The sequence below is a fragment of the Protopterus annectens genome, chromosome 2.part1 (assembly GCF_019279795.1).
Source record: "Protopterus annectens isolate FY-2018-M chromosome 2.part1, PAN1.0, whole genome shotgun sequence".
Lineage (NCBI taxonomy): Eukaryota > Metazoa > Chordata > Ceratodontiformes > Protopteridae > Protopterus > Protopterus annectens.
In genome coordinates, this window is record NC_056729.1 from 565,058,933 (window position 1) to 565,075,784 (window position 16,852).

Sequence of the window (16,852 nt, forward strand, 5' to 3'; positions counted from 1 at the left end):
TAAGTTTTTTTTGTCTATTCCTTCTAGCATGTCGAGAGATCAGTTGCTAGTGTCCTCTCCTGCTCAGCTGGTGAACCTGGGAATATTGAGGCAATGTTACAATTGCCTCATGTACACAGACAACCCTCTCCTCCTCCCACAAAACACAAATACATGCGAGAGATGCAACTATACGGCCAAACTGGAGGCTGAGCTCTCAACATAGGACTGGCAAGACCAGTCAGGAGGAGAAGGTTACCACACACACTATAGACCCAGTCTCACATAGTACCATTACAACCTCAAATCATACACATAAACACACAAAGACATACTGGAGGCTCTGATCAAAAATCTACCAAAACAGCAGAGGCCACCAAAGCAGACACCCAAACAACCACCACCTCAGAACACAACACCTGCAACACATAGACCTCACAGTCAGAGTGTCAAACAGTCACAGCCCTTAAGGCCAAACACAATGCCAGACACACTAGTCATTGGTGACTCCATAGTCAGACACACTGACGTCCCACTCACCAGACTGAGTAAGGAGAAGGTCACAGTAAGCTGCCTGTCGGGCTAGAATCCGCCACATAACGCAAGCACTCAGGTCTCTCAACAGCAGGTACAAATATGACTCAGTCATTGTCCACGCTGGTGTAAACGACCTGAGACGTACATCCTTGGACTACATGAAAAGAGACATTGAGGAGCTCTCTGATTATGTAGCCCAGGCAGGTATGACCCTGACCTTGAGCAGTATCCTACCTTCACCAAGAATGATGCCACAATCACGGAGATAAGATGATCAGCTTTAACAATTGGCTTAAACACTGGTGTCATTCAAAGGGGATCCAGTGTCTGTCTGCCTGGGATGACATGCTGGGCAAGCCACGCTGCTTAAGGACGGCTTGCACCTGTCACCCCTGGGATTCGGATATTGGCAAAGGCTCTTGCCACCCCATAGTGCCTTTTTAGGCAAGGCTCAAATTCTAAACCTACCACCCTAGAACACAAAAAGGAAAAAACTAAGGGTAATGCTGCTCAATGCCAGAAGTCTAAATCTCAAAATGCACTTTTCGAGGCCCTTCTCAGTATGGAGAACATCGATGTCTGTGCTGTGACAGAAACCTGGTTCAAGGCTCCTGAGAGCACCCCAGCGCTATCAGGTTTTACCTCATATCATGCTCCGCCCCAAAATCCGGACAATACCAAGAAAGGAGGGTATCCATATTCATCAAGGACACCCACACCTCAAGACTGGTGGCAACGCACGATGCATCGGAGACCATCCAGGTGCAATTAACCATAGGCAAGACTGCTCTGCAAATTGTAGCATGTTACAGGCCACCCTCACAAACTCAGGAACATCACATGGCCTTCCTGAAAACACTAGAGGGGATAAATGTATCACCGAACACCATCATACTAGGTGACTTCAATTACCCTAATATAGACTGGGATCACTACTCAAGCCCAAACACCCTAGCCCAAAAGTTCCTGGAATTCATAAACTCAAATGCCATGGAACAACTAGTCACCATCCCCACAAGAGGAGATAACATACTTGATCTCATCATCACGAACATGGGAACACAATGTTCAACACGGAGGTGTACCCTCACTGGTGAGATCAGACCACAAACTAATCTCACTGGAGGTCCTCATCCCACCCACCTGAAATAAAAGACCCCAGTTAAGAACTTCTCACAAGCTGACTTCCAACTTCTAAAGACTAGTGTGGTCTCCTTTTAGGCCCCTGAGCCGGAAAACAGTACTCAAGCTGAATCACTTACAAATGCCTTCTACCAGCACCTGCAGGACTGCATGGATAAGGCAATCCCAAGCAAAACAAAGACTCTTTGTACCAAAGGCAAGCATCCAGTCTGGTGGACCCCAGCCATAAACAAACTCTACAACAAAAGGAGGAAGCTACTACAAGATAGAGCAAAATCCTTAAAAGGTAAGACACCCTTGATCACTATAAGTAAAAACTAAGAGCTCTCATAAAATCATCCAAAGCAAATTTCGAGAGAAAATAGCTAAAGACTCAAAAGACAATCATAAGGCCTTCTTTAGCTATGTTAGAAACCTGGGAGGAAACTCCCAGATATGCTCAGAGCTAGTTCAAAATGATGTGAAGATTACTGATCCTACAGACATTGCCAACATACTGGCTGACAGGTTCAGTGCAAACTTCCCCCCCTCCCCAAACGAGAGATAACTATACCAAACGATTGCAGCCCCCAAACATCTCCAGCGCCCAAGTGAGAACTGCTCTCTCCAAAGCAAAAACACAGCATCCATGGGACCTGATGGTGTCCCCGGCTGTGTGCTCCATGAACTCAATGAGGAATTAAACCCACAGCTAGGACAGCTGTTTAATCATAGTCTTACCTCTGGATACATACCAGGGGTGGCGCACTGCAACTGTGGTACCACTTCACAAAGGCGGTGCCTCCACCGACCCTGGAAATTACCGCCCATTAGCTTGACAAGCCTTATCTGCAAAGCCATGGAGAGGATCATAATGGACCTCATAAATAAAGACATAGGGAATTTGCAGACTTTGGATCCAACCCAGTTTGGCTTTGTCAAAGGCAGATCATGCCTTTAAACTTGGTTGACTTTTTGAAACAGTCACCAAAGCCATTGATGAGGGAAAGGCAGTCCATACAGCCTACCTCGATCTGGCTAAGGCCTTCGATACAATACCCCACTCGGGTATCATTGAAAAACTCATCAGCTTAAATGTCAACCTATACATCACAAGATGGGTTGCAAACTGGCTGAGTGACAGAACCCACAGGGTCAGAGTTGCTGGCGCCATGTCAGACTCAAAGCCTGTCACAAGTGGTGTCCCACAGGGCTCAGTCCTGGGCCCACTCTTGTTTGGCATCTACTTTTCCAAGTACAAGCAAACACAGGAGGGTTATGGCTGACAAAGTTTGCAGATGACTGCAAACTGGGCGCCATAGTAGAAAACACATCTGACACAGATATCCTTCAGAAGGGTCTCACAGAAATGGATAACTGGTGCCAGAGCCACGGCCTAAAGTTAAATGCCAAAAATGCATAGTCATACCCTTCGAAAAACAAGGTTACCCCTAGCTACCAAATAGGTGGCAATCCACTGAGCACAGAAGATGTTATCAGGGACCTGGGGACCCAGGTTGATAGTAGTCTGTCATTCGACACCCATGTAGCTAAAGTAGTTAGGAAGACCTTCTACATTGCCCACCTTATCATGAAGGGATTCTCATCTAGATCAAGGGAGGTCATAGTCTCCCTTTACTCATCACTCATCAGACCAATGATTGAGTACAATGCCCCATTCGGAATGTATCTGAACCGACACTTGCAGCAGCTGGAGAGGCCACAAAAGTTCCTCACCAAAAGGATAAAGGGTCTCAAAATCTGTCCTATGCTGCCCGACTGAAAGAACTCCAGCTCTATTCAGTCGCCACCGCTTGCTCAGAGGTGACCTTTGCCTAACATACAAGGCCATGTCAAACCCAGATTTGATGAATATGCTTCACCTCAAAAATCTAGATCCATCAGAGCCACAAGGGCGGAGACTTAAACCTTGACACGGCTATTAATAGGACGTGCTGGAGGGATAGATTCATCACCCAAAGACTCCCTATGCTGTGGAACAAAATCCCGGTACATGTGAGGCAGAGCACCTCGCTGGCCTTGTTCAAGAGAAATCTTGACCAATGGATGGGAGATCGCAGATATACCCCAGGGATTACCTCAGTGTCACTGCTCGACAGAGGCACAGCAAAATAATGGGTATAGTTCCCCATACTAAAGGGGTGGCGTAAGCCACAAAACGATGGGCTAGGCTTGTAAATGCCCTCGGGCAGATAGCCTAGTATGAACCTATGAACCTATACAAGGCCATGTCAAACCCAGAGCTGTTGGACATGCTACACTTAAAGAAATCATAATCCCTTACAGCCACATGCTCCAGGGATCAAAACCATGTCATCACAATGAAAAAAAACATGCTGGAGTCATAGGTTCCTGACCCAGAGTCTCCCCAGACATGTCAAGCAGAGCGCCTCTTTGGCCCTCTTCAAAAGGAACCTTGACGACTGGATGGGAGATAGGAAATTCACCCCGGGGATCACATCAGTCTCCCTGCTAGACAGGGGTCCAGGGAAGTAAATATTGTGGGAAAAAATAGCCAGGGAATTGTTATGGCTAGATTTGTATAGGTCCTAGGGCCGATAGCCTAGTACCAACCGATGAACCTATAAAAAAGTGCATACTGCCTACCTTGACCTAGTAAAGGCATTCAACACACTTAGGTATTATAGACAAACACAAAAATGTAGACAAATCCCTATGTAACCCAATGGATAGTCAAATGGCTCATGGAGGGGATACATGAAGTTAGGGTGGTGGAATCCACCTCCACCAATAGGCCTGTTAATGGTAGTGTTCCACAGGTCTCAGCAACTGGACCTCTCCTGTTTGGAATATACTTTTCTCAAGTCATAACAAATATAAGAGGGTCTTTGGGTGACCAAATCTGCAGATGACTGCAAGTTGGGTACAGTGACTGATTCCTCCAAAGATGTAGATATCCTTGAGGAGGGTCTGAGAGCCAAGTCACTGGTGACAGAAACTTCACCTAATACTCAAAGCCAAAAAACGCATATTTATACCCTTTGGGGAAGATGAGCACCCCTGCAATTTACAACATTGATAACACTGTTCTAATAGTAGACCCATCGGTAAGGGACTTGAGAACTCAGGTTGACAGTAACCTGAACTTTGATCACCATGTGTCCATGATGGTGAAAAATCCTTTTACAACGTATACCTCAAACATAATGGCAAGGCATCCAAATATAAGGAAATCATACTCCCCTGTGCTCAGCCCTCATTAGACCAATTTGTTTGTGTCTTTCGGCTTTTCCGGTTAGGGGTCGCCACAGTGGAATTCCGGTCTGCTAATGATTGGCAGTAGATTTTTACGTGCTGGCTTGCCGGGCCTAATGCACAACCTTCAATGAAGGAACGCCCATTCATGCATGTCGCCACACAGAAGACGCTCTAACTGAGAATCGAACGGGCAACGTCTAACTGTGAGGCAACAATGCTAACACAGCACCACCACCACATTAGACCAATAATTAAGTAAAATACCCTTTGGCTGACCAGGCATTTGTAACAATTATAGCAGCTACAGAGGTTTTTCATTAAAAAAATACAGTATGTAAACAACATATCCTATGTGGACTACCTCAAAGCCATGTCTGTGTTCTCAGTCTCCTACATTATTATTGAGGGCCAATCTATACCTAGCCTTCTCAGATCCAGCCCTGATGGATATGCTACATATTCACAAAACAAGCAGCATAAGAATTACCCAATCTAAGGATCTAAACCTTGTCTGTAACATAAGCAAAACATGTTGGAGGGACAGGTGTGTGTTTGAGAGATTACACTTTTTCTGGAAAAGACTCCCCATTTATGTGAAACAGAGCTCTTCTTTAAACCTATTCAAATAACATTTGGACCAATGGATGGGAAATCATAAATTCATCCACACTTGTCACCTGTGGCCTTTATGGACAGTAGCAGTTTAGAGAGTCTCTAAGGCACATGCATACTTCAAAATCTTTCTAATCCTAAAGCACCAACAATTATGTAAACTGGGGCATAACTTGTTAGGCTTAAAAAGGCTCTATGGCCATTAGACTGGTAAGCTCGAATTAAGTATTTCTTCTAATGGGCTGCAAATGCACAAAAGTGCTTTCCTTACAAATTTGTGTAACAAGAACATGCAGGAATCCAGAAATACATATAATAACCAAAATCAGCTATAATGAAATGTAGGAAAAGGTAGGATACTTGTTAGCAATGAGCTACTTTTAAATAAGTTATACTTTACTGGGTATGACACTGATGTATACAATGTATTTTATATAGCATATATCATGGACTGAAGTACGTTAAAAAATAAAAAAAGACAACTAGATACATAAGTCCCTGGATAAAAAAAGTGCCCAGTCCTCATATGCACACTGGTTCCAGGACTGGAAAAACTGACAGTATAGAATCTTCAAGACACAGAAACATTCCAACAGTGGGGTTAGGCCAAGCTCATGGGGAGGATGCCCCTACCCCATTGTAGAAGGAAGAAGTAGTCCGCAAAAACTTATAGGCCAGAAAAGAGCCATTAAGAGGATAGAGTAAACTATTGACAATAAGAAAGAAATTATGTATTGCCACTATTGTTCAAGATAAGAAAGAAATTATGTATTGTTACTATTGTTCAAGAATCCCAGAATTTCCAGATAGAAGATATTCAAAAGGATTAAGAGAGAAATCAAAGGAAAGAAAAAATACTTACACAAGAAAAAAGTACAGTTGTGTACATTTACCATAAATGTAGATGTTTGAGTGTATTCACTGTTGCAGTCATCACATTTGGGTTATCCTGCCAGGGGTAGCCCTCAGTCGGCCCGAATACTTGGGGCTTAGTATTTCTGCATCAGTTGCTGTCGCTCCAGGACAGACGTCAGGTCGTCAGTGGTATAAAATCAGACAGCCGACGCCATTACATCAGTTTTTCTTGCCCCAAATGTCAAGAGCTCCCAAATAGGAGCTAGGTTATACTGGAAGAAGAACACCAGTAGAAAGTAAATATCAAAACTGCCTGTAAGGAGAGAGGAAGAGAGAGACCAGGGGGATGGAGAGTGGGAAACCAGGACTGCAACAGTGAATACACTCTAACATCTACATTTATGGTAAGTGTACACAACTGTACTATGTTATTCATGTTTCACTGTTGCAGTCATCACACTTGGGTTGATTCCCAAAGCTGAAGAAAAGGGTGGAGGCAGTCAAGAAGACTGGGGACTGGCTACGATGCCCTGCAAGACTGCAGTAGCAAAGCCTTCCCTGGATTTGAGAAGATAGGCAGGTGGTAATGCTTGTTGAAGGTATGAAAAGAAGTCCATATTGCAGCCTCCAAGATGCCCCCGGTGGGGACCCTCTGAGAAAAGCTGCAGAGGTGGAGGTTGCCCTGGTGGAATGCATCTTGACCCCTTTTGTGGGTGGTTTACCATGCTGTTTGTAGCAGAAATAGATGCAGTGTGCTATCCATTTGGAGATTGTTTGTTTGGATATGGCCTTGCACTCTGCCCCTGCTGTGAAGATGACTAGCAATTGGTCAGTTTTTCTAAAAGATTTAGTCCTATACAGATAGAATCTGAGCTGTCTGTGCACATCTAGAGAGTGCAGAATCCTTTCCACCTTGTTTTGTGGGTTAGGGAAAAAGATGGGCAAATCAATGGATTGGTTGAGAGCCACACTGGACACCACCTTAGGCATGAAGGCTGGGTTAGTCCTGAGGGAGAGTCTGTCAGCATGGAAAATGATGAAGGGCTCTACAGCCATGAGTGCTTGTAGCTCTGAAACTCTTCTAGCTGAAGTGAAGGCCAGAAGCAAGGTTGTTTTCCAAGAGAGGAATTTTAACTCTGCTGAAGATGCAGGCTCAAAAGGGGGGTAGGGTGAGCTTTTCCAACACAAAGTTAAGGTCCCAAGCTGGGGTAGGAGCTCTTCTAGGTGGCCTTAAGTTGTTAGATCCTCTTAGGAACTGTTTGATGAGAGGGGCATCCAGATCTAAGGAGATCATAGCCTCACTATACTCAACTCTCATTAGACCAATAATCGAGTACAGTGCATCCTTCAGCATGTACGAACAGCTAGACCGGCCACACAAGTTACTCACTAAAAGAATACAGGGTGTAAATAACATGTCCTATGTGGGCCACATCAAAGCCCTGTCCCTGTACAGAGTCTCTTACAGGCTACTGAGAGGTGATCTATGCCTACCCTACCCTACAAGGCAATCTCCCATCCAGTCCTGATTAATCCTATACATTTAACAAACAAACAGCATTGGAATTACCTGACCTAAGGATGTAAACCTCATCTGTGACATAAGCAAAACATGTTGGAGGAACAGATATGCCTCTCAAAGACTACCCCTTTGGTGGAACACCCTTCCCATTCATGCCAAACAGAGCTCTTCCCTAATCCCACTCAAATGCAGTTTGGAACAATAGAAGGGAAACTGTAAACTCACCCATGGCTCGTCACCTGTGGACTTTACGGACAGGAGCAGCTTGTAGATGGCCTAAGGCACAGGCATATACCAAAGTCGTTCTAGTCCTACAGCACCGATAATTGTAAAAATTGGTGCATGAATGGCTAGGCTTAAAAAGGTTCTTTGGCCATTAGCCAAGTAATTTCTTATGATCCTAAGAGTTTTCTTTTGTTACATTGTCTTGCAAATGCATTAAATTGCTTTCCTCAGAAAGCAGTGAAACAAGAACATGCTAGAATCCAGAAATACATATAATAACCAAAATCAGTTATAGTGGAATGTAGGAAAAGGTAGGAGTCTGATTAGCAAAGAGCTTCTCTTTAAATAAGATACAGCTTAATTGGGAAGATTACTTGGGCTAAGACATGCTTGTGTGATTAAATTCTAGGTAGCTGACTGAAGTGCATCTACATTACATTTATGCAATGTCATACTATTTACTTTCGAGTGCATGGGCATTTTCCTTACGTGGTTTGGCCAGTCTAATATTCTTCCCTGTATAGAGATGTTGCATTCAATTACCCCTCAGAGCTCAACAATATTTTAGGCAGTCTTGGTGTGCAAGCTCCCTACATGACAAGCTTATGGTCACAAAATTGAAAATGACAGTAGTTGGGAGCAGATTAAGCTTCTTGAATGCAACTGAAATAAGCCAAAATTAAATTGCTGTCTGCGGCAAGATTCCTAGACATTGTGCATACTGCATGGGGATCAGTACACATGGAGTAGCCATTAAAACCATATACATACCCCATCTATAAATATAGTGACATTATAATTTAAATTCATAAGTGTACTAATACAGGTGGTATATTTTCAGTCAAACAAGAACTCCAATCACTGTAGTGTTATAGGAATCAGTGTTGCACTAAATTCCAAATCAGATGACATACATATCTACAAAGACATTCAGCTATAGCTTTGAAAACCCAATACTATACTAGGCTTTGAGAGCAACCACCATTATATCATATCCTCATGAAGAAGCAGATGAGCACAATGAAGAACGGTAGCTCAACGGGCCCAAATAACATCCCAGGAAGTTTTAATAGTGCTGTACATATTCTCTACTACAGGGTTTGTTTACCAGTTATGACAAAGATCCAAAGTAGTTCCTAATCAAATGGAGGGTCTATGCTTCCTTTGGCAAGTACCAAACCATTAGCATAATCATAATTGTTCAGGGAGGCATGGGTGGCCTTTTGCATCCAGATAACAATCATTATGTAATTATGAGATATGTCACTGGAAAAAATGGTATAGTGGCATATCAATAAATACCCATTAATGACAATAAAAAATGTCAATGAACCCAGACAGTGAAATCAGCAATGATATTTGATCATCACCAATATGAGTCAGTTTTGCACCACACCAACTTTAATGTTCTCTATCCTCAAATCAGACCACAAATCATAATTCTTAAACTCTTAGTGCAAGAAATCTGAACAAAGCCTAAAATAATGTGCGACAACAACACATAAATGTGGGTTGTATTTTAAATTTTACTGTATGACAGACACTGTCCACTTCTGCAATACAAGAAGGCACACAAACACTAATCATACAATCTTTGAGGCTCCGAAGAAATCTCATTAATTAGGCCACCTTATCAACTTTCCATTACTGAAACAGATTTTAGAAAATTTGCACGAGTCTTCTAGAAATAATATCCCACATAATATCAGACAAACTGGCAATGTAGTTTAGTTCAGAAAACAAAACAAAAATCATATGCTCAAGGATAATACAGTACTTGCTTGACAAATCCTGGCTAAGTAACACATAGCATTGTGCTTCATGTCTATGTGCACCTGCAGTTATGAATAATACCTAATCCTGCTCAGAATATCCATTAATACACACAACAGCTGACATTTCTAAGGTTTAGAAAGATTCTCGCCGCTCACATAAATTGTTTATTGGAGATAGATCAATTTACACAACAGTAACAAAATGCATTTCAGAGACAGCTATGACTTCAGTGTGAATGGTCTCTTTATCAGCTCACTAGCATATCTCTGAACTGTCCTTGTTTAACGTTAGTGCTGTCAGAGCTCACCTGTAATAACAGTAATACTTACCCTGGCAAACCATACATTTCAATGGCAAAGGCATCCTCAGTGCTCTCTCTCTCACACACACACACACACACACACACACACACACACACACACACACACACACACACACACACACACAGTCTCTCACCTCTTTACCTAACCCCCTCCAGTGCAACCACCCAGACAAGCCTTCACTTGCACGCACACGTTCATCTGGCATCAGTCAGGCCACAACAGGCACAAAGACACACTTTAAGAGATAAAGGCCAACTAACCCTCTGCCCCACACACCTTTGCTGAACTTATTTTCACTGCAACTGCTTCCATTAGAGTGAAAGTGTGACATACAACTTTTGATGGTGTTAACTGTTTCCTAGATTACATAGTTGAGTGATTTTCAGAATTGCTTGGCAGCATATATCAGGGGAGGGAATTTGACATTAGTTTCCAGGGAAGAACACATGTCTAATTAGCACAAGCTGATCCCAAGGATTGTCTCATTACTGTGTGGCTCAGCCAGCAAGACTCCCCTTTGCACTGGCAGTGTATGGATCAGAAAGGGTTACCACATGGGGGAAAGTGATCATGTTAAGGTTTTCCACTCTAAGTAATCCTTTCTGAATCCTAGCCACTGTGTCAATTCATTCAGAGGATTTTGACAAAAATGTACTTTACATGTACAGCTTGTAAATATATATATATATATATATATATATATATATATATATATATATATATATATATATGTTACATATATATATATATATATATGTATATATACATATACATATACATATACATATATATATATATATATATATACATATATCTTTTTTTTTTTTTTACAATACAAATATGTCTGTATATGGCTTTACATATAACAACCATTATCTTATGTTTAGTTTTTATACATGTTTTGTTTTTTTTACAATACAATTAAAAAAATATATACTATTTCCTATATTATATTTTTACATATATCTTTTTTTTTTTCTATAAATTATTTACCATTTTTTTTAACAGCTTTTTTTTATTCTCTTTATCATATATAATTATATACAATATAGTATTTATATATCAAATGGTTTTGTTTATTATATATATTGTTATCCTTTTATATATGCAAACTATGTATAGTAAAATATTGTTGAAATATGTAAAATAAAATATTTCAACTGCAATATGTTCAGCTTATACATTTTTTTTTTATACTTATTTTTATATACTCTTTATTTATAGCTAATAACATACACTTTTATAAATATATTTATCATATATTTCTGTGTATATACACAAAAACATTTAATACTTTTTTAAAAATTTCTCTTGCATTTTATATAATTTCACATATCTTTTTTTCCATATTTTTTTTAAAAAAATCATTTTTTATTAAAAAAAATTACAATTTTATGTATAAATATTTATATTACATTTAAAACAAAAAAAAAATTTTTTTTTTCTTTTCTGTATAACATTTAAATATTAATAATACATATAAAAAATTCTTTCATGCTTTATATACATTTTTGTATTTATTTATATATTTTTAAAAAATCTTTTTTTTTTTTCACTATCTATCTTCTTTTTCCTTTTTATCTCCTTTTAAAATATTCTTTTCCTTTTATTAATTTTTTTTTATATATATTTTTATATCACCACCTTATAAATTTTAAATATAAAGTTTAAAAGGACAATATTAAGAAAAAATTATAAAAAAAATTTCTTATAGCAACCACTGTATCTAGTGTCAGACTAGAAATATTTGCTGAATAACATGAATTTTATTTTGCAACAATATGTTACATTTTTTTTTTTTTTTTATATACACTTTTATAATATTTATATATCAATTTATAATATATATACATTATATTATATAAAAATTTAATACCGCTTTTTTAAAATATACTATTATATTTTTATACTTTTATAACAAAATATATTTTTCTAATATATTTCTTTTTTTTTATATACATAACATCTTTTTTATTTAGCAAAAATTAATGCTTCTTTTCTTTTTATATATTCTTTTAACATAATCATATTTGTTACACATAATTTTATTTTAATCTTTTTATACTAATACATATAAAAATTTTTAAAAACTTATATCTTATCAATATATATTTATTATATCTAAACATACTTTTTTATATTATTTTATATATATCACATATTAATTTTTATATAACATACATTTTTAAATAAAATATTTTATCACAATATTTTATATATAAAATATTATATATCTTTTTATTTCTCTACATTTTTTATAAAATTTTCATTAAAAATATATATATCACACATTTTTTTATAAAAACTATTTTATTTATCTATATATATTAATCTATAACTGACATTGATATTACAAACAGATTGGATTTTTTTTATATATTTACATAATATATTTATATACATATACACTTCTTATCTTTAAAATATATTTAAACATTTTCTTCTTTAAAAAAAAAATAATATATTAAATATATTTTTTTTTATCCAACCACTTTTTTTCATACTACTTTTTTATATAATATTTTTTTTTTTTTTTTTTTTTTGTAAGAGAGAAAAAAATATTTTATTTTATATATATGATCTATCTATCTACTATCCATTTTTTTTTTTTTTTTTTTTGTATATCTCTTACTTTCTTTTTTTTTTTTTTAAAAAAAAACATCACAATGTTTTTTTTTTTCCTCTAAAACTTTAAATTTATATTTTGAAAACATTAAAAAAAAATCATAAAAATTTTATACAAATTTTTTTCATTTTAAATATAAACTATTTTTTAACATTTTTTTTTAAACATATACAATTAAAATTAAACATTAATTTTTTTTTTTATACAATTTTCTGCTACACATATTGATTTTGTCAAAACATATTTCTATATGCTTTTTTTAAAAAATATACTATTATCAAAACACATTTTTTTAATAACAATATCTTTTTTTAAAAAATTTCTAAAAAATTATAAAATATATCTTAAAAAAAACATTTTTTAAAAAAATATCAACTTAAAAAAATTAAAAAAAATTCACATATAAAAAAAATCAACTTTATAAATAAAATTTTTTTTTTTCCAAAATTAATGTAACAAAAAAATTTTTTTTTTAACTACAATTTTAAAAACAAAAAAAAATACTTCTGCTAAAACAAAACATCTTACATAAATAAAAAAATTTTTTAATTTTAGTTGTTTAATTCCTTTCTTGCTAAAAGAAATCTATGTTTTAATTGTAGCACATATAAATTTTTTTCTTTAAGATATCTGTTTTTTATTCTATTAATGCACTTTTTTTCAAAATTTAAATTTTTTTTATATATTATATATTTTTATTTTCTTTAAATATATTTTTTTTTTCTTTTTTTTCAAAAAAATTATTTTTTTTTATAAAATTTCACTTTGTAAATATTTTCCACTTTTTTATCCTTTAATTCAAACAATTTTTCTTTTTTTAAAATTTTATTTTTCTTTTTTTTTTTTATATATTTTTTGTTTTTAAATAAACATTTTCCTCAAAAATTTTTTTTTAAAATTTTTTTTACAAATTATACATTCTCAATACTTTTATAATTTTTTTAAATACTTCTCAAAAACTTTTTTAAAAAAAAAATATTTCTTCTCAAAAATTTTTTTTTAAAATTTTAAATTTTAAAAAATTAAATGTTTTTAATTTTTATTTTTATTTAAAAAAAACAAACTTTTTCCTTCCCTTTGTCCTGGGTGAAAGACTGCATTTTTCAATATAGTGTGTGGTTTGGGGGCTTTAATGTGTCTGTGTGTGTGTGTGTGTGTGTGTGTGTGTGTGTCTGTCATCAAAAACACAAATCAATTCTAAAATCATTGGCTGCAGCTCTTTGAAAACAAAGAACATGAGTCCACAAAGGATCAAAGAACAAACAAAATAAATGCTTTTGCAGGGCACAACACCCATCCCTCACTAATTATATATACTAACTCCTAGATTACACTACAGTGGGGAAAGAGCATAATCCCCATTCCCAACCATATCATGATGTCTAACTTAAACAGCCAACATTTTTCGAAAAGTTGATTTTCGATCAGCTGTACTGGTTCCCTCCTTTGTTAATGAAAACAGTCACTGATAAAACTCTATGCACCTACATAGATAGATAGACAGATAGATATTAGCTCTGTGAAGATTGGGTCAAGATAGATGAAGGCTGCCAGCCTAGCCAGATGGAATTTTGGAGATAATTCTGTCATCTGTAAATATTAATGTAAACGACAGGCTTGTTGTCTTAAATGGTAAAAATGGTGTTACATGTGGAACTGGAAAAATGGATCAACAGTGCACTCTACTGACCACATAAAGCATGTTGTGACCCTTTGATGTTAAAACTCCAAGTCAGCAAATCTAGAGTGAGGCATTCTACCTAGGTTTTTAAGGCCAGAGTTAATGGCCAGAATTTGCATGCATAAATGTCCTTTATTGCTCTGCCTTCTGCCCAGAGGTGAAGAATGTAAATGTAGTTTCTGTTAGCCTGGGAACCCAAGGAAGTGTGAAGAATGATGTAATGTGAACCAGGAATGTGATTTTAAAAACAGAGGGAATCAGAGAGCATTAAGCATTTTTGTCTTGACCATCCAACTCACAGTACTTTCTTGCTCTATATGTAAGTTTATCTTAAACTTGTGTTTTCTTTTAGAAATAACTAGAAACTACAAAGAGTAGACTTAGTGTTTTTCTGTGATGTCAGAACTGTACTACTGAATTATTTTATGCATTTCTCTGTGATCTCTGAACATTTGACTAGCACTGTGTAGTAAAAAGTATTGTCTTGTGTTTTGACTATTTGTTATTAAATATTTTTAAACCCTTTCAACTGTGGCTGTTTTTGTACAGATAATTTAAGCTCTTTAGAGTACTTGCATGCCTTTGGTAAAAAATGTACAAAGCCACTTGAATAGATTTAACCCTGGGCTATACTACCAATTGGATAATAATATTGCACATTAATAATTGGACACCCTTTTAAAGGCCTTTGAGTAGCTGATAAATATTGGTGGTGGCAGCTGGTACTACCGTATAGTCTGGGAAAAAAGGGTACAGCTGGAGAACCTGTGCCAGCCTTCCCCAGGAGTGTGTGTGTGGTTGTATAAACTCTTCTCAAAGTGTGTGTGTGTGTGTGTGTGTGTGTGTGTGTGTGTGTGTGTGTGTGTGTGTGTGTGTGTGTGTGTCAGCTACTTGGGCAGGGACACGAAGCACTGGCTGGACAGAGAGGGTGCTGGAGGTTTTAGCTTGCCCACTAGGCTGAGATCTGGACCCTATAGCTGTGCCAGTGGGGAGTCTTATTGGGGACCTGGAGAGCAAGGGAGTGACCAGCCCCAGATTGACTGTGATCTCTGTGAGCTCTTAAGGCAAATTGCACTTTACTGTGTGTATTTGTTATCCTTTCCTCCTATATGAGATGCCCCTCACTGGTGTTAGTGGTGAGGATTGAGGCTCCTTGATTGCTGGGCCAGGACACAGGCATCACAAGCTCCACTGTAGCACAATCATGGCCAAAGGGAAACATACCCCTCTATGCTAGAGTTGATAGGATGTCGTACAGTGTAAGCTGATGACCTGTGATTTCAATGAGTAGTGACACCTTCCCTACTCTAAAATCTGCATTGCATGAAAAATATGTGTACTAACATAATGTAGTAGCTCTCCCAAAAATGGTATCTCAAAGTGATGTAAATATCATGCACAAATGTGAAGAGAGCTGTTGCTTAAAACAGTCAGGTACCTTTGTGCATTATGCAGAACAGATTCCTGCATGGAAACCAGTTAAGCAGTTATGTGATTTATAATAAGAGGGCTATAGTCCCACCAAGTCAGAGCAAGGTTGTCCTTTGTTAGAAGGGGACTATGTACCTGGAACATCAGCTCTGAATTGAACCTTGACATCTTGGAAGCACCCAAGTGCTGCAAACATTCATTTCCACACCATAAAGGAATTATTGGACTTTGTATGAAAAAGCTTGTCCCTTTGCTTATGGGACTCTGGGACTTTAAAAGGAAAGTGAATTCACCGTGTGTTTTTCCCTTTTGTTGCCATTACATTAAGTTAAACTGAAGAGCAGTTACTCATGTAAAATAGTTAACAAGTAACCCAGACCAAATATATTTAGGAACAAAGAGAAAATATGGAATTTAAAAGTTCTATTTTTCATATTGGCAACCGATATGTCCTACATGAATCAACTCTAAGCCCTGTCACTGTACTTGTATCCCAAAGACTGCTAAGAGGTGACCTGTGTCTGGCATACAAGGCATCCTCTGACCTAATACTGATGAATGTAGTACACATAAGCAAGTGAAATGGACCAGAAATACTCAGTCTAGGATTATGTGGGAAGAGACTACACAAAAGATTATATAAAAACTGAGAAGTTGGAAGCTCTATTTTATGGGTATGGATAGCAAGATACAAGCAATTAAAATGTTTTAGCCCCTTTAGTTTTATACACAGGTCAGGCATATTTTATCAACCAGAGAAGAAGTTATGGATAGCAATTAATAAAGAACTGAAATATTTTATCTAGGATGGGAAGACAGCAAGAGTCAACTGTGTAAAGCTGATTCTTTCAATAGAACAATGTGGTTTGGGATTACCTGATTTGAAAGGGGTATTTTAGAGTTGCACAATGAAGGCTCCTATA

At 36.9% G+C, this 16,852-nt stretch overlaps 1 protein-coding gene across 3 annotated transcripts in view; it reads right to left on the reverse strand.

Annotated features, from left to right (window-relative positions):
- The window catches only part of REEP1 (receptor accessory protein 1), a 1,259,835-nt gene that overhangs the window by 982,338 nt on the left and 260,645 nt on the right, over positions 1-16,852 (reverse strand). The window lies entirely within an intron of this gene.